The 23,538-nt window shown below is 38.8% G+C and overlaps 1 protein-coding gene across 2 annotated transcripts in view; it reads left to right on the forward strand.

Annotated features, from left to right (window-relative positions):
• The window catches only part of NLGN1 (neuroligin 1), a 300,385-nt gene that overhangs the window by 75,234 nt on the left and 201,613 nt on the right, over window positions 1–23,538 (forward strand). The window lies entirely within an intron of this gene.

Below are 23,538 nucleotides of genomic sequence, written 5' to 3' on the forward strand. Positions count from 1 at the left end.
TAAGGGCCACAAGAGAAGTCTTTGACAGTTTCTTTGAATAAAAGTCTCATGTTAAGTAACATCCATTGCAAAAATCTCAATGCACATTGTCATTATAATGAGCCACAAGAATCAATGCTACTGATTAATGAATTATTACATGTTAATGAGCCATGCTCCTGTATCCTGTGGAAGGTTGTCTCCTTGAGACGTATTTAAATAAATAACATTAAGAAGAAAGAAGCCTTCAAATAAGCAAATGGTTTAACTTAAGTCCATAAAATCAATGAAAATGGAAGCTAAAGCCCTTGCTGATCTATTAATTCAGCACGATGCCTTCTCCAGGTCAGTGTTACAGCACACATGGGACAAAATACCCTTGAATGATTTTGTACAAGATTACTGCAACAGCCAGACACAGGGAGATAAGGTAAAGATAGACTGATAGGCTTAACTCTGGGATGGCCTGGTTTCATGGCTTTATTTCAAACCCCTCACAACGAGCAGTTCCTACATGTGTTGTATCACTGCTGTATAAACCTTTGCTTATTTGGCCATTTAATTTGTAAAGAAGGCAACCTTTAAGCTGGCAAGCAGCTTCAGAGCATTTCTGGTCCCAGTACCAAGGTGAAAAATATGGACCAAAGTGTGACCCATGTAGTGTAAATGGGATGTGTCGTGTCATTATGTTAGTTAAAAATTCAGCAAGTGTTTCCTAAAAGCTTCTGTTTAGCAGAGGCATAAGTTTTACTGATAAAAACACTTGTTATTTTTAGTCAGCTACTATCTGTATTTGTGGCTCTTCATGTATCTTCACTGCAAAAGAGTTTTCCAAGGAGTAGCAGAAACTACAACACTTTCCTGTGTTACATCCCACATAATATTTGGGGCCATAAAACTTTAAAGTTTCACTTTTCTGTGCTTTCCTTCTGCTAATAATGTTCCTCTGTCTTCTAATAATGCCCCTCCTTTATCCTTACTTCTTTTTCCATTTTAAGAACAACAAGCTACAGAAGTGAATTTCACTTTATCAGTATATTTATTACCACTGTAAACTGCTCTGGTGTAAACCCAAGCTGAAGTCCTCTGTGGAAAGAGCCCTGTCTCCCATAATCATCAGTGTCATCTTTGAGGATGGCAGCTCCAGAGTTTCTGGGGAACATTGTTCTGCTGAGATGTTACTGTGGTGAAGGGGGGAGCTCCCAGGGGTATTTTAAATCCTTAGAGACTTTCGAAGGGCATCAGCAAGACCTTGAATTTGACCAAATATTCTGTGGGGAATTAGTTTAGAGAAAGAAAGAGGGCTGGTACGTTGTTAGCTGTTGATATAACTAAGGAATTAAGTGGCTGCATTTTAAATTCCTTGAACCCTTTCATTCATATATATGTACGAAAATATATGTTAAAAACTCATGGCTTAGCCAAAAGATCACAGGCACCAAGGTGCTGATGATTCTTTTAGTGCAGGACCATGCCCACCACTGTATATTTACCTTCCCTGCAAAGGTAGTAATTTTGGGATGGAACTTTCCATGAGCTTTTGTTGGTGGGTGCTCTCAGAGAGCTCTGTGCTATGGCAGCCTTTTGGTGTATAAAGATGCTGGGCTTTTACTTCTTGGTTTTTGCTTAGCTTTTTGGTGCTATCAGAGCTCCTAATTCAATGTTTCTTTAGATCAGCCTTCTCTCTCCCTCTTCCTCAGTTAGTTGCAATTTCTAGTTTATTTATCCTGGGGTTGACACTCACTGCCTCAGTACTTTATGTAGAAAATATGCTAGAAGGAAATGTGGCTTTGTAATAGAGTTATATATTTCTCAAATAGTTCGTAGAAACCCCATGCTATTGAACTAATAGGAGGGTTTTTGAAATAAGGAGCAAATTGCATAAAAATGAGTGCGACAGGTAATTTAAGACAAGCAGGAAAGACAAAAACATTTCTTTAGTAAAATCTGTGTCATGAACCTGAATCTCCAGTCACAGTAATTGCAAGTGAAGTATTTCTGTTCTGGACAAGCAGCTGATGGAATAGGTACAAAAGTTACATTGTTTCTCTGATAGTCTCAAATATCTGCCTTGGACACATCTCTGAGCAGTTGTAAAGTGTTACACGGCATCGCATTGTGATTTTAGCAATTGAAAAAGGAGCTTTGAGGTCTCTAATCTCACAAGCCAGCTGGCATTCAGACACTCTTTGTTTCAGCAGGGAAACTGCATCCATTTGTCTCCCCTGGAAATCTGATCTGCCTTGGAAGAAGGGTCTTTTGAACAGGAGATGGTTTCAGTGATTGGCCTTTCAACAAATTTCTGCTCTGGCAGGGCATTGAGAAGCCACCCTTGGGCTTGTTCTGCTCTTCTGTCCCAGTGCTGGCGCTGCCAGCCCTTGCTGGAGTCCACAGGACATCAGGTGTCACCTCCCAGCCCGTGGTGACCCTCTGGGCTGGGATGGTCCATTCTGCTTTGTCACAGAAGCACAGGGAAATTTGTCTTTTGGCGACCATGGAGAAGTGCTGAATGGCTGTGAGAGGATTATTTTTAACCAGAGAGGTTTAGAATGTCTCGGTGCAAATCACAAGGATTACAGTTCTGCAGTAAACAGCGGTGGGGTGTTAGACTGTCCCTAAAAGGATCAGCAGCAGTGCTGTCATTACCCCACACCTGAGTGAGGACTTTGGCTGTCTGGATGGGAAATTGGTTGCAGAGAACAGCCAGGGAAGATCCTCCTCTAACACAGCAGTGAAGAAAAATCCCTTAATCATGATGGACTGGATAAATATAGAGCCAGGTTTGATTTTTGCTGGTCTAGGAACAGCTACATTGTAATTGACTTTTATAAACTCAATAGAGTGACAGGGGAATAAATTAGAGAAGTGGGAATTTACAGTTACACTGTTTTCTTTTTTTTTTTGTTTTGGGTGACCGGTATTAGTGACCCATTAACATTTTGGATTCTTTGAAATCTTCAGCTCTCCCTTTCTGACAAAGATGATAAAAATCCATTGTAACCATGCTATGAAATCACCAGGAGTTACAGGGAAAAAAAGAAAAGGAAAAAAAAAAAAAAAAAAAAAGTAGATTTGATGGAGTTAAAAGAATAAACATTTATTCCTTAAAATAGACGTACTTTACAGTGACATATAAAAGCAGTCAAAAGATTCAAGGCATAGATATAACTTCCCTAGAACCTTGGAAAGGACTTTGAAAATCAGCTTAAAGGATAAGATTAAAAAAAGAGAAAAGGAAATGACCATACAACTTCGGGATCCCCACAGGGAACTTTTGTTTGAAGATGATTTACCAACTCTAATGACGAACTGAAAGTTAATCGTCAATTGCCAGGATAAAGTGTTCTGAACTCTAATGATAAAGACCTGGATTTAATTCCCAATATCTTGATTCCTTTTCTTATCTGTCTGCGCTTACCCTTTCAGGGAACTGAGCAAACAATACTCTCATGCACTCTGGCAAGGGTAGTGTAACACTGCCTTGGATGGGACTTCAAAAGAGGCTGCAGCACACAGAGATCAGCCACTGAGATTCCCCAAAGGGGGCAGGAAATCACAAAATACAGAACCAGAATCGTAAGTGTGGTGAGATTTGGATTGATGTGGGACCAAGGTATGAAAATATAGGTAAAAGAGTAATCTATTGACATAGTAAAATGTAATTGAAAGCAAATAGACAGGCATTAAAATACTTTAAAATTTAAAGTGGTTGTAAAGACACTGACAGACATTTGGAAAGGTTCAAGTGGAAAGAGAAGGAGAAAAGAATAGGAAAAATAGTCAAATAATAGGAATATTATAGGAAGAATATTATAGGAAGAATAATATTCAAAATTACTATCTCAGTTCATTATTAGACCCTGTAGCAGAGGTTTGTCTTGCCTTTATAGGATATGGAAAATAAAGGGGATATATTAATTGATTTTTTTTATGTATCCCTTATAACACATAGTTGTCAGAAAAGCTGAAGGTTTTGCTTTATTTTTCTCCCCACTGTGGTGACATGCAGAGAATCAAAAACATTACAGTGGCTTTTTCTCAGCAAGCCTTGTAAAACACATTTCAGTCAGCTAGCAGGAAATAAAACCAAAACCCAAAAGTTCTCTTATCTTAGGTGTTACCAAAAGTGTATAAGTGACAAGAGAGGGAGTTTTCCAAGACCAAAGTGTGTGAGACTGAGGGTAAGCCTGAATGAGGGGGAAGTCTCCCCTTTTGCAGTATCACCTGTCCCACATTTGCATTTAGATAAATCTGCAGGTCTGGGTTTGCTCAGGTAGTTCTCTTTTCTACAAAGAATTCTTTTTTTGTCAGTTAAGCCGATATATTAATCCTAAGATATGCTTTCTAGATCCTCTACAGGTTTCTCAGAATTCAGTTCTACAGCTGACATGTGAGACCACAGATACAAGAGCAACACACGTGTGGCATGTCCCCAGGGGAAGGCACATCCACCCAGAGCCACCCTGTGAATCTCCTTGGCCAAAAATCCTGCACCTCCAAGCAGAGTAGATTCTGTGTTTTGTCACAGAATCTTAAGATGCCTTGGGTTGGAAGGGACCTTGAAGGTCACCTTGCAGCAGACCAGGTTGCTCAGGGAGGAGCAGCACTCTGGAGTTTGCCCAATGCACAGCAGCAGCTGTTACCTGTGGAGGGCTGTGCAATGACTGCATCCACTGACACAGAAAAAGGTGAGCCTGTGCTGATGCCTGTGACTAAAACCAAGCACTGTTATGTCGTCTGAAGGGAGATGTAGCAGTAAAAGCAGCATTTGGATGTTTACCTTTTCCAAGTGTTTGTAATTTTCCATTTGGGGAGTAGAAAAAGTAATACTTAGAATAACTTGGAATATTTCTATTGTCTAAAGAATCATAGAATTTAAGCCACACAGATGAAGAAAGCAATTAACAGCAGAGAAAAAAAGATAAAGGGCATCCACTTCCAGTGAATGTGAAAAACCTTAGTTTGCTCTGAGAATTTTTGTAATAAAGAGGCTTAATTATGAGGCTTTGTAAGAAAGCATTTAGACTATTGTTTCTTCCTGAGGTCTGTCTTGTATTCTTGGTTAATCATGAAGTTGCTTTTCCCAAGGTCACCAAAATTGCAGAAAATGTCAAAGCTTAGTGTAAATGACTGAAAAGAAATGTATTCACTGGCGTTTCTTGGAAGAAAGTACTTAGCAAAAACAAGAATAAGAAAAAATATACTGTGTAATAACAGCGCTGAAATCTTTTGGTGCAGGAAGGTAGAGGAAAGGATGTTGAACAGTTTTCCCAGAAACAAAACTATTAAAAACTGGTCACTGATGACCTGAACAGTCTTTTTTTTTTTTTTTTTTTTTTTTTTTTTTTTTTTTTTTTTTTTTTTTTAATAAAATAGTGCAGAAATAAACAGCATATCATTAACCTTCTTAAGGTTTGGGGGTTTTCTGCAAATCAGACAGATGGTGGATATAATGATCTCACTTTTCAGTGCTCAAAATGTGTGCAGGCTTGGTGAAGAGGAATGCACAGTGACGTGAGGAATTTTTAAACCACACTTTTATGTGGCCTCGAGCAAACCATTTCATCACTCACCTGTTTTCCATTCTCCAGATGGAAATGCAAAAAACATTGGTATACCTCACAGGTGAGCTGTGTCGTAAAGTCATTCATTTCTAAGATATACTCACACACACAGGAGTGCTGTAAGAACAGTAATAAATACAAGAAATGTTGAAGCCAGAAAAGAATTGAGGCTCCAAAGGCAGGGAAAACAAGAGTGCTCTACTCACTTCTGTGCCTCTGAAAATTCCTCCAATGGTTCTAGCTCAGATCTCACTAGTCCCTGAGTCTATATAACCTTATATATTGCATTTAGTATTAAATTTGCACAGTACTTGAATCTTTGACTTTATTTCCCCCTGCTCAGCCTTTAAAAGCTGCCCAAAGCTTCTGTTTCTGACCACACTGGGAGAATAATGCTTAAGTCACCTTGTGTTAAGCCTGGGTTCAGTACTTAGATATATTTCCCTCCTGCTATTCCACTTATATCACGTGGTGCCAGCATGTTCTGGGTAATCTCAAGCACTTTACTGGCATACGTGTTTATTTCCTCATTTCTGTTGCATATCTGTTCAGTTTCCTGTTTTCTGAACTCTAGAAATTAATTTTAGCATAGTTGTATCACGTCTTGCACTCACAGAACCTGACTCATTCCTGGTGCTGTTACACACTTGGAATCTTTGCGTTGTGCTGCCTAAAATCTGACAGTCAGAAACAGCCACATTACTCCCAGTGCTGCTTCACATGCATTTGTCAGGCCCAGGGGTCTGCCAGGTGATGTTAGACTCCTTATTCTCCTACAAAAGGCATGATCCCACACTGTTTCTTGAAATGCATATACAGGTTTTTTCCTCTAACTATGATACTGTGCATAGTAACAAGGCATTAATTACAGCAACATTTTTGATGACTTTGTAATTCAAAATTTAAAATAATGGCTTGCAAAGGGCATAGCTCAGTTTTTTTAGGAAAAGGCTTTCAATCCCAAATGGAATTAAATGCAGAATTTAAAAAGCAACTTGTTTATTGCAACACTATGTTCACTGTGTTTACAGAGTCTATCAAATATTCATGGGGTAATGGGTTCTCTTCTTTCAAATGTGGAACTTTCTCTTTTGCTTTGCTGCAGAAGAGCAGTGCAGCTTCCATGCCTTCCTGCCATTATTTGTACAAAGATCTGTGGAGGGTTTTCCAGCCCAGTGGGGCTTATATGTGTGATTTGAACGTTGGAACAGGATTCTTATTTGTCTTTCCGAGTCACCATTACACCTGCCAGAGCTGGGTTTTCCTGAAGATGGCTGAATATCTGCCTGCCATGGCAAATGGGCAGTGAATTCCTTGTTTTACTTTGTGTTTTTTTTTTTTTTTTTTGTTTTGTTTTTTTTTTTTTTTTTTTTACACTTGCTGTAGAATCACAGGACCACTTTGCCCATAATAATTTGAATTGTTGTAAATCCAGTTCAATTTTCAGTGCAGAAATCTCAAGGAATCCTGGCAATCTTCTTTTTAATATATGCTCCCTCCAAAGAAACAGCTCAAAGCTGCCTGATGTACATTTCTCAGCTTTATTCCAAATCCTCTAATAAAACAAGGAGCATGAGTCCTCCTCAGCTGCTCCAGTAACTCTTAGCCTCGAGGAGCTAAGAGTTTTACACTAAACCAAATTCTGTATAAAGGACATCCAGCCTTAGTCTTCCTCTTGACAAAGAGAATAGGAAAATCCCATTTTGACCATACTCATCCTGCTGCTGGAATGACTGTTGGGAAGAGGCAGCAGTCAATCCCTTTTCCTCCTGCAGACACCTCGAACCACTGCCTAGGGAAAGGATAAGCTACATCCAGTAGTATTCTTATTTCCATTTCTTCTTCCATCCTCCTCTTGTGACCTCTGTTAATCCTTTTCATCCTCCAAAGCCAAAGGAAACCTACATCTAAAGTTGCTCTTTATCCTTTAACTCTTCCAAAAATAAAATGCTTCAACAGCTTCTGAAAAATGCTTTTAATATATGCTTAAGTGCCTCTGATATTTCTGCAATGATCTCAGTCATCTGAGTGCTGTGTGAACTACTTATTTCTAATAGCAAAGTATTGACCTAGGATTGTGGGGTGTGTTTCAGAAAACACAGCAAAACAGAAATTCATCCTTTTACAAAAGGCTACCAAAGGCTTATGAGCCACATGATTTCCACTTTGCCTTGTAAAGTAGGGCATAACTGCAACTTGCTTTTGTAATGTGGCCTTGTACTGGCTTTCTGCTTTTTTCATTTTTAGAAAGGACTGTATTTATATTTGTTTGGGGGCATTTTACATAATCAGGGAGTCACGGATTACTAAAACGGATCTGGAGTTGTAAATACAACTCCAGGGTTTCAATTCAAGGGCTCCTCGTCTCACTGAGTGTCAGATTTAAGGCAAAATTTCTGTGATCCTTTTTCACTATGTCAATCACTGTTGGTAACAAGTAAATAACCTTGTAGCACACTCCTAATGCTCATCCAATTGTGGCTTTCATGGTATTTTTTTTTATTTTTTTTAAAAAAAACTAAAATATTGAAATATTCTTTAATATTTCAGAAGTTGCTGGAGTAACTTGCACTTTTCCTTTTACCGATGCTAATTAACCTTTGACTAACTTAAGTATCAGTGGGTGTGGGAATTTTTGATTTGTCAAAAGGGATGGTGATTTTATTCTCATGAGTTTGCCCAGTGGAAGAGCTCACTATGCTATCAGACCACAGAAAGAAGAAAGGGGAAATGATTTTATATAGCTTAAAATATTCACTCACTTTTGCTATCATGTCCTAAAGTTTAATTAGCTCTTCTGGATTTTTTTCCTAGGTTGCCTAGCATTCTGCTGCTATGCAGTGGCTTAATCTCTGCTTCTGCAAAGTATTTAAGAAAAAAAATGTGTTTAAGGTATAATTTTACAACTTTACATTTATTTTTTAGAGAGGTCTACACAGAGCTTTAGGCACCATAATATATAATTATTAGCCTAACTGAAAAGCACCAGCATTGGTAAAATAATTAAAAGGAAAACTCTCTACAGAAGATCTCCTTTCCTTTCTATCCTTTTCCTCAAAGTACATTTTAAGGCTTCTCTCAATTGTCTTCTCTGAAGTGTTTTTAGAAGATCCTGTTCATGTAAGCAGGATGAAGCCAATGATGCTCACAGGAGTTACTTGTGTATTTAAAACTACTCAAATGCTTATGTCTTAAATGTTTTGCCACACTATTACTGTAGCCTTGATTTCCCATCTGTACAACCTGCCTTAGGTACACGAGGTGATTTTCATTTCCTTATTCCATTTTCTTTGAGAAACTGCTCAAAAAAATGCCTCCTTTGAGCCTCTGTTGTACTCTTTTGAAAAGTTTGTTTTCTTTAGAAATTGAAGACAAAAAAAAATCAACAGTTTTAAAACAGCTTGATGGGTTATGATGGTAATAAAATATACTTTCTCTTAATTTTCAACAGTTCAAACTTTTATATTAGCAAATAAGCAAGTATGTGATCATTATGGCATAATGTTCAGTGTTCTGCCTAGTGCCTTTTTAGGAGCTGAGATTTGCCTCTGATTACAATCTCAAGTTCTTTTTCTATTCATTAGAGCTATTAGTCATCCAATTAGTCACCTGATTATCTTAAATTAATGCTATCAATAGATATGTTTTCAGATTTGAGTTTGAAACGTTGTATTTCTGGCGACGCGCTGCGATAATTATTCAAATGTCTTTGTTAGGTGGAGGATGACTTGATGCAAGGTGCCCTCCTTTTCCTTCCTTGCACTGAAAGCAGGGAAATCCAAAGGCTTTTGATTCTACCAGAATTGTTCTGTACAGCTTTGCTCACCACCATTTGAAAGGGAAACCTGATTGACTTGTCCTACCGGGTAGTGATTTAAGCAAATTAAGGAAAAAGTTGTTCACTGTCTAATCAGGTTGGGCATTCAGAGGAATTTCTTCAGAGAAAGGAATGGGCTCTCCAGGGATGTGGTGGAGTCACTGTCCCTGGAGATGTCTGAGGAAAGGCTGGGCATGGATTCAGAGCCATGGGCTGACAGAGTGGTGTGTAGTCAAAGGCTGGACTCGGCCATCTCAGAGGTCATTCCACCTGAATTATTTCTGTGATTCTGTCCTGATCAGATGCAGTCACATCCATGTTTTTTTTTCCTCCTTGTTCTGCCCACCCTTGCCTGCCCCCCGTGTTTCCTGCTGACACAAAACCAGGAAAACAAACACAGGTTTAGGACCCAGAGGAGAGAGAGCAGACTGTGCTGCAGGATGCCCCAGCCATCCCCATCACTCAGAGCCAGGCAAGTGCCTGAGGTGCCTGCTTTAATGGAGCTGCTCTTTCATCTGCAGCAGGGGCTGTCCAGTGCCCTGCCATGGCTTTTCTGTTCTACAGAATGTTAAATTGGGAAAATTTGTTACATTCAATATTTGCCCCCTTAGACAAAATCTTATTTCTGTGCTTCATCAACTGAAATCACAAAAGCGGTAAGGAAGATGGAGCTGTTAATGTTGGCGTCCATTCTTCTTCCGGGAAGATATTTGTGTTTTAAGAATGATTTCTATGTCATACAGCTTACTAGTCTAAGAAACTTGGATACATATTTACAGACATTCATTGTGACTCATCAAGTAAATCACACTCATTTTCCAAATTAGTACTGTATGCCTATCAAATATGTACTTTCCAGACAGCTGTGGTCCATTAAATATATCATTTTCTTCTTAAGAAAATTAAAATTCAAAGTTGAAATGAAACTTTGGGGAAAAAAATTAGCAAAATGAAACTGGAACATTTTTTCAAGTGAGAAATTTTATTAGGAGGATATAAAAGGACAGGTTATCTCAGCCTGAACAAGTGGATGTAACAAGACTGATGTAAATGTAACCTCTGGCTGCCAAAGTGATATAGGTTTCTAGATATTTTGTTTTCCTTTCACAGATAATGTTATTTTTACTTTGAAGGATGATGGGAGGGGAGGATCTTTATTTCAAGCTTGAAACCCAAAATAAACTCTGCAGTTTAATATTTGACATAATAGATATGACAGATGCAACTAGTTGGAAGACTTTAAATGTTCTGTGAATTTTGTGTATGACACACACAGATTTGAATCACCCATCTGTGCTTTCAGTGACGTGCACTAATTGCTCAAAACAATAGAATATCAGAGTATTATATAGGTGTGATGCTACACAGTGCACTCATTTTAATGAGAGTTTATATTCAGTTCTTCCTTTCTGCATGAAATGAACCCCACAGAAAGAATTACCAATGAACCAACTAATTTTATGGAACTGTAGAACTGATTGCAGCGAGAAATGAAGTAAAACAGCATTTCCTGTGAAGGATGTGCACTCCTCACCACGCATTCCTGTCTGGGTCTCATTCCTGGGAACTGGTGGTGGGGTTTAGCTGCTGATCGAGACGTTGTCATGTGGCTGTGGCTGCAAACCACAACCCCTCACAGCAGTTTGAGGAGGGGTGTTGCAGGTGTGCACCAGTGTTGGAGGTGCCAGCAGCTGGAGGGGAGTGTTTGGGAAGTGGGATGTGCTGTCTGTGTGGTCTGGGGCTGTTAAAGTCTCTTACCAACGTGGTCCTTGCTTATCCAGCTCGCATGTGGGGAGTTACATTTAGTGTTTATAGTCTGTGTCACAGTAGTGATGCCTTAAGCTTCAGCTTTCGTGTGTTTCAGATTCTGTGCTGCCCAGGGGTGCAGTTCTGAGCCTCATGTTCAGTGTCACTCAGCTCTGCCAAGGACAACTTTGAGGCCCAGAAGCACAAACAAGGGTGGGCTGAAGGGAGGAACAGGAGGGATGGAGCTGTAATTGGAGAATTACACCCCAACATGCAAATGAACCAAAACTTATAAAAATGTAAGACCTCATGACCAGTCAGCCATTTTGTGACCATTCTTTGTCCACCTTTGTGTGTCCCTGTGCTGCCCAAGGTGTATCCTAGAGGCCTTTCAATAAGCACCTACTTTATCCTCTAGCTCTGCCCAGCCTCTGTTTCAGGTCAGCCCTCCCAAGGCATCAGTTTTTGGTGACCATGAAGGGACACTGAGGCATCTGGAAAGAAGCCATCAGTAGAACTAATGAAGTGCCAGTGCATCCTGCTCTCAGTGTGACATAAATTTCATTGTTCATCAGTGGTTCCAGTAGAAGGCTCAGGGGAGGGCACCTCAGAAAACAAAGGATGCACTGACACTGCTGAGAACGATGGATTTCATTGCAGCATTTATTAGGTTCTTTGAGTGGCTGTAAGCCAGTTCTTGTGGTGTTTGTCTCAGCTCTTACCAGAGTTACAGCCAGCAGTGGGATTTGGGGTTCTGTGTGTGTTACTCAGAGTAGAGGAGGTCAAGCTCAGGTGGGATCTGCACTAGTATCAATCACACATCTGTTTTTGGGAAGCAGCTTCTTGCAAGGAAGGATCACAGCTGGGAATCTGCCAAAGCTGCTCTTGCACTGATGCCTGGTAATGGGTTGGGATGGAGCTGGAGGGTGAAGCAAGCAGGTAAAGAAAGAGAGTGGCCAGGGGAGAGCTCTGAAACTCCTGGGAGAGAAGTTCCAAGCTGAGGGCATGGCCCAGCTCAGCATGCAAGCACTGGAACCTCGTCCAAACCCACTGTGAATCATGACTTTATATAAAAATGCTTTTAATCTACAAACAATATTAATTGCAAAGTTAATTTATTGCTTTACACTGAAATATAAAACAGCTCCACTTTTTCACACTTTCTGACAGTACAAAACTATTATATTTCTTCTGTTAAATGGACCATTTCATTTTTGTTTGTCCATTTCAACGAGCCATGTAGAAGTAGACAAAGCTCTCTGTCTGTTCTACAAACCTTTCAACATGAAGAGATTTACAGAATATTATTGACCAGTAATGTTGGCTGGCATGTTTTCCAGGAAATGAGGTTTAGCCGATAAAAGACAAGTAAACACAGTTTATTTATTTTATTTATTTTTGGGGAGCTGATATCAGCAAAATGTTCCTTTTCTTTTGCTTTCAAATATTCTGTCTGCATCTAGTAGATATTTCTCCAGCAGATATTCACAAACTGTGCACAGAAAATCCCAGGAGAAAGAGAATTATTTTTTAACTCTCACTCTAGCAAAAAAAAAAAAAAAAAGTAGAAGTCATCTATGCCCACATACATTTCTAAAACTTTCTCCTACATTTAAATCACAATGTTAATATACACTCAGTGCATGTATATCTCTGAAGGCATGAGTTAAAAGCTCTCAGAAACAATTGAAGTTAATTGGATTGTTCCCATTTGTCTGCATTAAATACCCTGCATTTACAGTTCAGTTAATAATCCCTTAGCTAAAGAGCTGGAATGAATCTGTCTAACACTGCCAAACATTATTGAATCCACAATGCTAACAAACTAACTAATTGTACAGGAAAACTGTACTTTTTAAATTCTGCCTCCTACTATGGAAACTACTCATTACTGCTGTGGAAGTGGAATTGAGAACCAAGATGGCTTTTGCTTATGGACCCAACAGCACAGACAATTTTGCTGCCCCATAGGAACAGGTCATCACTGTCTGTTACAGGAATAATCTTCACTGCCCTCAGTGTTTTTGGTAGTTTGATAGTCTAAAGTACAGTCCTGGTGCCAGGTAGTTTGCTGTGCTTGCTGTAGGCATTCATTGTGCTCAGCAGGATGGAGCTTGGATACTGTGATATTTTATTCACTAACTTGGGTTGGCTTGGGAAAAGATCATAAGGACTGTTTGCTCAAATAGTCTCAAAAATATTCCTCACAGATTCTTTTTTTTAAATTTTTATTTTTATTTTTATATTTTTACATTTGAAACAGAAGATGCCGTTGGCCATTCTAAACAAACCATGTTTAAAAATTATCACTAATGAGTTAAAGTGATTATAAAGTAACTGCTCTGTGTGTAGTCCTTGCAAAATGCCCTGTTTAATTTAGCTAATGATTTTTTTACCAAAAGGATCCGTGGATGAAACCTTGGATATTTGTTATGATTTAGTAGTGCATACTCTTTATTTAATTTATCAGTATTTGTTAGGGAAAAGAAAGTAAATTTTACCCCACTAGTCAGTATGAAACCCCTGGTAACTGTGCCCATACCATGATCCTGAGCAAGCTGACTTCCAGAAGGAGAATAAACAAAAATAGAAGCGAGAGTACCTTTTGTCCAATGCTGAGAAGTGTTATGCCTTTATCTGCTCTGCATTTTGCTGCTTTCCTCCAGAGAGCAGGGTTATTGTCAGCAGACAAAGAATTAGAAATGTCATTTTGTCCCAAACCTGTCAACTCTCACCTAAGTGGCTGTTGTGAAAATGGAAGCAAGGGCTACTCTGACATTTTGCTCTTAAATTTGCCATGCTTTTTTGTAAATAATATATTGTAGTTCTAGACTTGACATTTTTTGGATCTGTTTCATTTTGATGATCATTTTCTATTCACCAGCTTGTGTGTTAAGATACTCAATTATTAAACAGGAAGCATGAAGGGAAAGTTTCTACCAGAAGGGTTTGGAGCCTTCTGCCCATACAGGAGTCGACAGTAGCTGTGTAAATATGTGGTCCCAAGTATCACTGCCTGTCTGGGAGTTCTGCTACATTAGAAGTGATGTGCTGATTTCCTTTCATGCTCCATTCAGTATAAGGATTTTTATTTTTTTTCTATTCTTTTGGGAATCCTTAATATAACATGCAGAGCAAGTCAACTGTACTTTCAAAACAGGTACCGTGCTAACACTGAAAACATGTCAAAATGAAAATTATTTTTCTTATGACAAGTATTTGATCCCACTAATCTTCAAGTGCTGGCTGTGCTGTTCTGGTTTTGTGACTGCTCCATTGCTGAGATGTTTTGAGATTTCCTCCCTAAAATTATGCTCTTCTAAAAATACAGAATGTAAATATGAGAGGATAAGTGGGGCCAGGCACTTTCCTTCTGACAGCCTTTTGCATAAATGCTGTCCCCTCAGCACTCCCACTGCTGTTTCTCTGAGCTGTGCACTTTGATTCTGTCAAAAGGTTTGGTAATGAGAGCACATATAATTACGTTTCTAAAAGCTGGTGACCGCAGACCAAATTAAATGGTCTTAAAGGATGCTCTGAAAGCTTCAAATAGCAGAGAAACATTTGACTTGAAGTATCCTTATTCTTTCTAAGATCCAAGTTAATGGAAAGACTGTAGTTCTGAACACCAGGTTATTAGTATCAGTATTAATTTCTTCAGTGTGTTTCTCTTCCAGTATTACTCAGAGCTTCAGAAGTGTAGGAAGAAGTCCCTGTGTTAAAAAGGCACACAGGAGAGCCTGCTTGTTTATATGTGTACACACATATTTGTTGTAGCCATATTTAACTAAAAGAAAATCCTCCACCTCCACCTTGCAGGAAGAAACTGGATGAATGTTTTTTCAAAGCATTTGAACATGACTGTACACGCAAATATTGAAAATGTATCAGTGCTCTTTCTGCCCCTGAGATTACAGGAGTCCAAGAAGGAACAGCCCTGGGACTTAGTACCAGAATCAGCTTCAGATTGGGAAGTCCTGGCCCGTGCTGGAGACAAGCCTTCACATTTAATAATGGGTGGGAGCAGTTCTGTCCAGTTTAACCTGCTGGGAGTTACTCAGAATACACAGCCTTCACCTTGGTTTCTTGCTATAGAACAAGATTTTCTTTATGCTACTCAAAATGTGGCAAGAAATGCAGTGATTCTGAGTTAGCACAAAGACGTTGAGAGGGTGATCAATAAGAGCTTTACCTCTAAACTCCCTGCCCCTCTGTCTGCTGAGCATTTGAGTGGACAAGATTGGATTACAGCCAGCTGTACAAAATGAATTTTTTCTCCCCTTTGCCACTTTTCTGAAGGAATTCAGCTCTGTGTGGTAGCTGGAGTCATTTTACTGATAGTAGCTCAATGAGAAAATGGAGAAAATGAGACTTGCATACCATTCCTGATGTCTGTGTTTGCAGGAGTGTGAGCTCCTAGATTGTAAAACACTGCACAGGTTGCAGTGAGTGACACAGTGCTCTGAGCATGTGCCTTGAAACCAGATGACATGGAGTGCATTGGGAAGAGGGGTGGGAGAACTTATTCCATTCCAAACTCTATATGAAAATATTATGCGCAATTAACTTCATTTTCTCTGCAATGTTCAATTACATGGTTACATGAAGACCAATTTTGCTCTGCTATTTGGGCTGTGAAACTGGGCCTTGAGAGAGCTGGACTGTATGCTCAGCTGTGCCATAAACAAGCCCATATAGCTGCTGTAACACCAGCCCCTGCAGTTAGCAGAATTTGTCAGGAGGAAGGTTTTTCCAGCAGCCAGGGTTGTCCCTAGCAAAGGAAATTACTTGTGCAGGAATCTCAAAGTGATCTCACTTTCGAGACTGCTGTTCTGGGACATTTTGTTGGCAGAGAGAGAGGTTTGGGAACGAGATTGGAAAATTTATTTATCCAGTTGCTGTTTTGGGCTGAGAACAGAAGGCAACAATAAAATAAAAGTGAAATAATATTTTTTAATATTTTTTGGTATATAAGTCAAGAGACAGTTGAGAGTGCTTTTTCACAGTGTAGCTTATTGTTGTAGATGACCCACCCTACCTATCTTAATCAAGATAACACAAATTCCCTCAAAAAGTAGAAAAGAAAAATAGGAAAAGCCTTACCAGTTCCCCTAAACTGATGGTATTTTTTTCACCTGTGTCTTTGTATGTCCTTATGTAAAGGATCCACTCACTGCATCCTGACTTGCACTTATTACAACAATACTATAGAGATCTTCAAGGGAAAGTGAAGATTAATATTGATATGTTAATGGCACTTGTAAATCTTCCTTTGGGAACCGAATAGTTGGATCTTAAAAATACAGATCTTTAGTTCCATCGCATGAGCTAAATATGATCAATTTTTATGAGCTTGTAGTCTAAAACAAGTTCATATCTTCTTTAAAATTAGGAAGCAATTTGATTATGAGAGCTGTGGAAAAAGAATGCTGAATTTTATTTGTGTATACACAGACTAGGAAGCAATGCATTTATAAAAAGAGAATTTAATTTCCTTGCAGAGCTTTGGTAGTATGTTCAAGAGATTGAAATTCTATTTGTTGATTAGATTTATCCACAGAATAACTGAGGGAAGTTAGAAATTTGGGATGCTCCTGTCTGTTTTTTGTTTACTCCTGAGCTGACCTCCTGGCCCAGATGCAAATAGAGCAGTTCTGTTAATGGCAGTGAATCTATCTTAATATTATTGGATTTAGCCTGTTGACTTCAGAGAACTTACTCAGAAGCTTAAAGTTAAGCATGGCCATAAGTCTTCATTAGGGTCTGGATTGTAGTCATTACCTGGAGAGAGAGAGAACTGAATCATGATCCCAAAGCTCAGGTGGTGGCACAGCCGTGCAGTGCTGCACTCAATTCCTCACAGCATTGTGTCACCCTGGAGTATGGGTGTCTGTAAAACAACCTGAATTATTCATGGAGATAGAATGGTAAAAGCTGCGTGAACTTGTGACACAAGCACGTGAGGTGGCACTGGAGTCATAAATGCTGCTGTCAATGCCAATATAACAGCTTACAACTTCCATTTTTCACGTCTCTTACCCACCCATCCCTCACCTCTGGAGCACTCCAGCTGCAGTGTTCCTGGCTAAAGGAACATTAAAGTGCTTTTCTTCTTGGTGCCAACCTTGGCCAGCGGAGTCTTGGTCCCTTTGAAACCTTCTTGTTCTCATGTCTAGTTCTGATGGGTGGGACACCCATTTCTTTATCCTGAGTGTCTGTTCCGTTCCTTGCTTCCACTGGGGAGGAAAAAAAAAAGTGGATAAATGTCACTCCTCTTTCCCCTCTTTAGCATATTTTTTTCCCACTGGCTAGAGCCAAAGTCGGAGTGTCGCAGAAGATAGGAAGTGTAGGATAACTCCCAGGATTTTGGCTCTTCCACTGAATAGCTTCTCCCCTGTCCTAGATCCACCATAGACATGAGCTGTGTGCTCACCCCAAGCCTGTCGGGATGAGCAGGGATATCTCCAGGGCTGACCTTGGCCCCGGGGTGGATGTGCCTCTCTCACCCACCCACCTGCACTGACCCTGCCTGCTTCCCCTGGAACGCTGCATGGCTCCATGCAAGGCAAACCATGCAACCAAAAGCCTCTAGGAATGGAACTGGATTTACAGAGTGACCTATTTTGAAGGGAATGGGATCTACCAAGGGCCTGTTCTCAGGGCATGTGAACATAAAGTGCCTGTGCCTCTGAGAATGCAGAGAATTTCGGGCTGCGTCTAAAATGGGAAGCGGAAGAGTGAAACTCTCCCTACATTCCCAGATTCTAATCTTATTTAAATTCACACATATCTAGCATGCAGTAATGAAACTCCTTCAGATTTAAGGGAAATCAAGATCCAGCCAGTGTGATTAATCTTGTGAATAAAAAGGTTTGGGATTAGATATTCTTTCTGTGTGACACTTCAGCAATATGCTCTTATAAAAGGCACAGCAGGAGTTAGTCTTGAAGTGTCAGAATAGCTTCTTTAGTGACAAAGCATTTATACATGTAAATTTTCAAAGAAAGTTGGCAACCCTTTTGTGGGTTCAATTTGTACCTGTCACTCACTTGCAGATGCAAATTTGAGTTACTTGCAGCTCTAATTACAGAGCTTGATTGTCATCACAAATCAGGTAGTGAGATGTGAAACTACTGAGGTTTGTGCCATCATTTGTTGTTAAAACATGAATGCAAATGTTGCCATCAAAAAGCAAAGTCGGCCAGGGCTTTGCCCTGCTGATAAGTATGAATATTACAAATAAGTGCAATATGGAAATAAAAGGAATTTAATCAGTGGGGGAGTGTGTGAATAACAAGGAGTGAATGTGTGATGAAATCAGGACAGTAAAAAGGGAAATATAAAAGAAATAAAAAGATTGTTTTGTCTGTTGGAACAAAGTATGACAAAATGAGATTTTTTTTTATTTAAGTGTTTCTTAGACCCAGCTGCCTTTTGTACCTTCTAAATTTATCTTTTCTAAGGAATCCTAGTTCTTTTATTTTTGCTGAGCACTTTCTAATTTTCAAGTGAAAGATGACTTTATAAAATTATTCATCAGATACCTATTGTACTGTAACTTTCTCTTCTGTCATTACATTTATATATATGCATATATAGAGAGAGTTATATTTCAATCTCAGCATATAAGAAGTTGATTTTTATTCACAGAAAATGTTGAGGTGTGAAGATTGTTAATTATAACCCTTCATTAATTTCTTTAAATTAAAAACTGGAGAGAGGTGCAACATGTTATTGTGCCTCAGCTAAAATCTTCTAGACAATGATAATTCAGCACAAGTTTTGGTTCTTTTTTTAGTTGGAGAATCTGTTGCACAAAAATAATGGTAGAAATCACAAAGAATTGATTGTTTTATATTTGGAACCAAAGGTAGGGTCTAAAAAGATGAGGTAATTTCACTTCACAGATTTTCAATGCTTAATTAAGAAATGGGCTAATGAAGAAGAAATAGCTGGTTGGGGGCACTTAGATAAGTTTGAAGATAAATATGTAATATCACATTCCGCAGTGTTGCAACCCTCCTGGTGAATTTTTTCTACAAGCATAATTTCAGCAGTCAGCCTCAGCCTTATCTCTTCCCCTTTCCATCAAGCAGACACCTTACCTCAAAGAATAATTATTGCCGTGGTGATTTCTAAATTACTGGATCCATGGAGCCTACTTAACCTAATGCAAAAGGTCCTTTTCTCTTCCCCACTTCCCTCATTACTGAAGGAGAACATTCTGGCCCCAACAATGGCGGTATACATCAGCCCTGATTTATTAAGTTTAGAGGATTTGCACTGTTGTTTTACAAAATGGTGTCAACTTGCAGCATGACTCTATTTGATGATGAATAGCTTTCCCAGGCCAAAGAGCTAATGACACCCAGAGCTTCCGTGCCTCCCACACTCCCGCGGTCCGAAAGGCCACGGATAATTTCTGCAGAATCCAGCCCATAAAGAGAGAATTTATAATCAGCTTTAATGTATTTGGGAGCTAAAGTACCTTAGTCCTTCATCAAAGGGAATGATAAAAACCAGAATTAATATGGCTGGATTTAATTATTTCTGAGTGCATAATTACTCTTTGGCTAACTGGACAGGAGGTGTGTTACTTCTCTTATTCTGAGCAGAAGAAAGGCATCTGCAAGCACACAGTAGTCACTATCAAGATCTAAAAATGCATCATGTTAGCACTGATTGCAATACAAACAGAATAAATATTTGAATAATAATTTAAATAATGCAAGAACTATTTTTAAATTAAATGAGTATTGGCTTCGTTAGGAGCGCCTCCTGCACACAGAGTTTCTTTAGCTTTTGTAGCAGGACTATTCTTTGCCTTTAGGAAACATAAAATGCAGTAATCACTTTTTTCCCTTTTTTAAAGTGACTTAGGGGTCTAATTTCCCATTAGCATTAATGAGAGTTATGGGTATGCACCACCATGAGACTAAATGAGACTAAACCTTAGAGAGCCTTTTGGTAAGTAAATCATCTTTGCATCAGCATTTTGGAGGCTTTAGCATCCTCTTTTCCCCCCATTTGTTATAGTACTTGATTACTTTGTTGATATTTAATATTTATTACATAAACTTTAGCTAAAATTTAGGCTGACACCGTAAGGCAGCATTATCTGTTTGAAGGTTTATGAGTTAAACACAGTAAAATCCTCTTTTTTCTAATGGATGCCCATTTTTGAAAGTGAAATGCTTAAAAAGTAAGATTAATTGGGTCTTCACAAAAGGTGAAGAGAAGGCTACAGTAGAACAACAGAGAAAATTCACTGGGGACAAAAGACTTCTGGCAATCATAGTTTTGTAAAATATTCCTTTTTGTTTCATTGACTCATAGTCCATTATGTCTTAGTATTAATACTCTTAAAAATAGTTTCTGTTACCTGAAAAGAATATTAAAATGATGGAAGGACCCTAAAAAATCATATATTGAACGAACAGTCAGTTCTAAAGAAATAAACTCAGTTGGAAGTTACATTTAATTTACAAAATCATAAACTATCTGTAGAATATTAATTGAAAGCTGCAGAAAATATCTAAAAATTATACACCTGCTAGGCAATTTTAGCTCTGATTTATTTTTACTAAAAAAGGCTATTGCTGCTACATTTTGTAAGTTCTTGCCATAAGATTTTATTCTGTTTATCTGCTTGTGATTTCAGCGTGTTTTCCTGCGTGAGGACTCAAAACATCAATCTTTCTTTATGATCATCCCGACACAGCGAGGCTGTTAGTCAGAGTAATCAGTTATCTGGAGAATCAGAACCAAAAGCCATTTCTTACTGATTTTAGAGTGAGAGTCATTGCTGAAAAGGGGTGGAATTCTAATCCAGAGCTTCTCTCTTAATACCTCTTTCCATGACTTCAGAAAGTGTCTTCAGCATCTGTAGATGAAACAGGCAGCACAGATCACAGCAGAGCTCTGCCTCCTCTCGGGGTCCTCCAGGCTGGACCCCTTGATGCTGCCCTCTTAGACAGCCCTCTGCACACTGGGTCTTGAGCTGATGCTTCTTTTAGGGATTACCCAGCAATTAAAACAACATAAAGGAAGCTCCACAGGACCCCTCTGTGTGTTTAGATAAAATATAAGGAGGTTCATGCCCGCTACGTGAGGGCCAAACTCCGCTTTGGTTCCTTGGACTCAGAGCATTGCTGCTCCAGGAAGCAGGAAATCTCTCTGAAGCTGTGATAAATGTTGTCCATTATATTTTCAGGATGGAGTTGAACCTTTGGGAGAAATAATCCCTTCCTCTGTTTCTCAGGCCCTGTGGTGCCTGGTGGCTGTGCCACGTGTCTCCAGAGGGACGAGTCCTCCTGCTCAGGGGAGGTGGCCAGCAGAGCCCTGCTATTGTGAAACAGATCTAGATTAAAAATCATGTTTAATTTATGGCAACTCAAAAATAGGTCAGCCCCTTTGCAAAAAAGGAATTGTCAAGCACTGGAGCAGGCTGCCCAGGGAACTGGTTGAGTCACCATCCCTGGAGGTGTTTAGAAGATGTGTGAGTGTGGCTCCTGGGGACACAGCTCAGTGGTGGCCTTGGGTTAATGCCTGGGCTCCATCTTGAGGCTCTTTTCCAACCTAAAATCATACAATTGATAAACAATTGAATGATTTTAAGGAAGATGGTCTATTTTTTTTTTTAATGTTTTACAGAGATTCTCAGAACTACGTAAACATGAAAATTATCCGGGTTATTTTTAAAGCTAGCCCCAGTCAGGTAACCCCCCACATTTTAAAATCAGAAATTATATGAGACCAGACATTTACATTGAGATGGTTGATGCACTTTGTAATTGAAGCAGAGAGCTGGAACCCTGATCTACACAAAACACCTGCCAAAGGCCAGCTAGTAAAGAAAATGTAACATACATTGTCCTGGTTTCATGTAGAAAATAAATTGCCCATCTCTATGCAAGTTATTTGGAGAAATCAGTGTTGTTTGCCCTTCCAGATGCCACTTTGTCCCTTTCTGGTGACTTTTAAAATGTAAAATATAAGAAGTTATTAAGAACATGTGTGTGTGTGTGTAAATATATATATCCTTGCCTGTGTCTGGATCTCCATTCTGAAGTTCACAGCTCTTATCATCCTTAAATTCACTCTTCCTGATCTCTATGCTGAAAACCCACCATGAAATTATTGTCATTCTTTGTATAGAGGGTTTTTTTTTCCTGATTTTATTCTTTTAGTGGTAAAGTTGTTATAGTATGAAAATGCTGTCCAGAGAGATATTTGAATGTGTGAGTTTGGATCAGGGCACATTATCCAGATACCAAATATTGCCAAGTTTATATCCAGGGCTTGTAGTAGGAAAAACTCACATCACCAAGGCTTTCCACTAAACAGAGTGATTGTTCCAGGTGTGATTACGAAAATGCTTGTGTTTTATTTGTGATGTATAATTCTAGTGTTCTGTATTTAGAATGAGTTAAAAACTATACCCCTGACTGATGCAGGAATTAAGGTATCGAGCTTTGGTTTTCAATAATACGGTCCAGTTCCTACATTCAGTTAAAGTCTCATGGTACTTCATGGTTTTTTTTCTGTTTCTTAAATCCATGCACCTGGTAAAAGCATTTTATGATTTTTCTTTTAAAAATGCATCACATGGTATTTTGCCTATAAATGACAAGTTTAATGCTGAATGACTAATATCCTGTAAAATAACAGAGAGCTTTTTAAATACAAATGTTTTAATACTCCACAGTGCTTAGATTTAATGCATGTCTCTTGCCTACATCTACTGCAAATATCAACACATACTGTTCATCTCTCCTTTTGTTGTTGTTTTTGTCTATTGCTATTTTATGCATGAGGAAGTTCTTGTTTTCTACTCTGTGCTTGGCTGGCTTTTTCTTTTTTTGTTACTTAGCCCTGTGTTCGTACTGATTGCTTTTTCGCATGCAAATTACAGAATGTCATGGAAATGAGAGAGCTCTGAAAAAAAAAAAAAAAAGGAAAGATAATGCTGAGTTCCAACTGTCTTTTGTTTGTGCGTAAGTGTGTAAAATATATGACATGGAAATATTTTCAGAGTGGCCTTTGACTTTCCTTCTGGTGTATATTTTTATTGCTCAGTCAAGGAGTGGGCGTTTTTTCCCGCTGGAAAATATGATAAATCTATAAATAACTTGTTAATAATACAGGTGTTGGGCATAAAAGAATTTTGTCTTATCATCCTTTTATGGAGACTAGGAATTATGAGCCTGGAAGCTTTGCCCAAGCGAAAATTTCAATTCAATACAACTTTTTGCATGAAACTCTGTTCCCATTGAAATCAATGGCAAAAGTCATTGTCTTCAGTTGGTCCAGGATTTGATTCTGGTTTACATATAAATTTTCATGTTTCTTTACAAATATCTCAGCAGGTAGTCAAAGGTTTCAAAGGTATCTAAAGTTTTATTTAAAAGACAATGTGATAAATGTGTAAAA

Source organism: Sylvia atricapilla, chromosome 10 (genome assembly GCF_009819655.1).
Source record: "Sylvia atricapilla isolate bSylAtr1 chromosome 10, bSylAtr1.pri, whole genome shotgun sequence".
Classification (NCBI taxonomy): Eukaryota; Metazoa; Chordata; class Aves; order Passeriformes; family Sylviidae; genus Sylvia; species Sylvia atricapilla.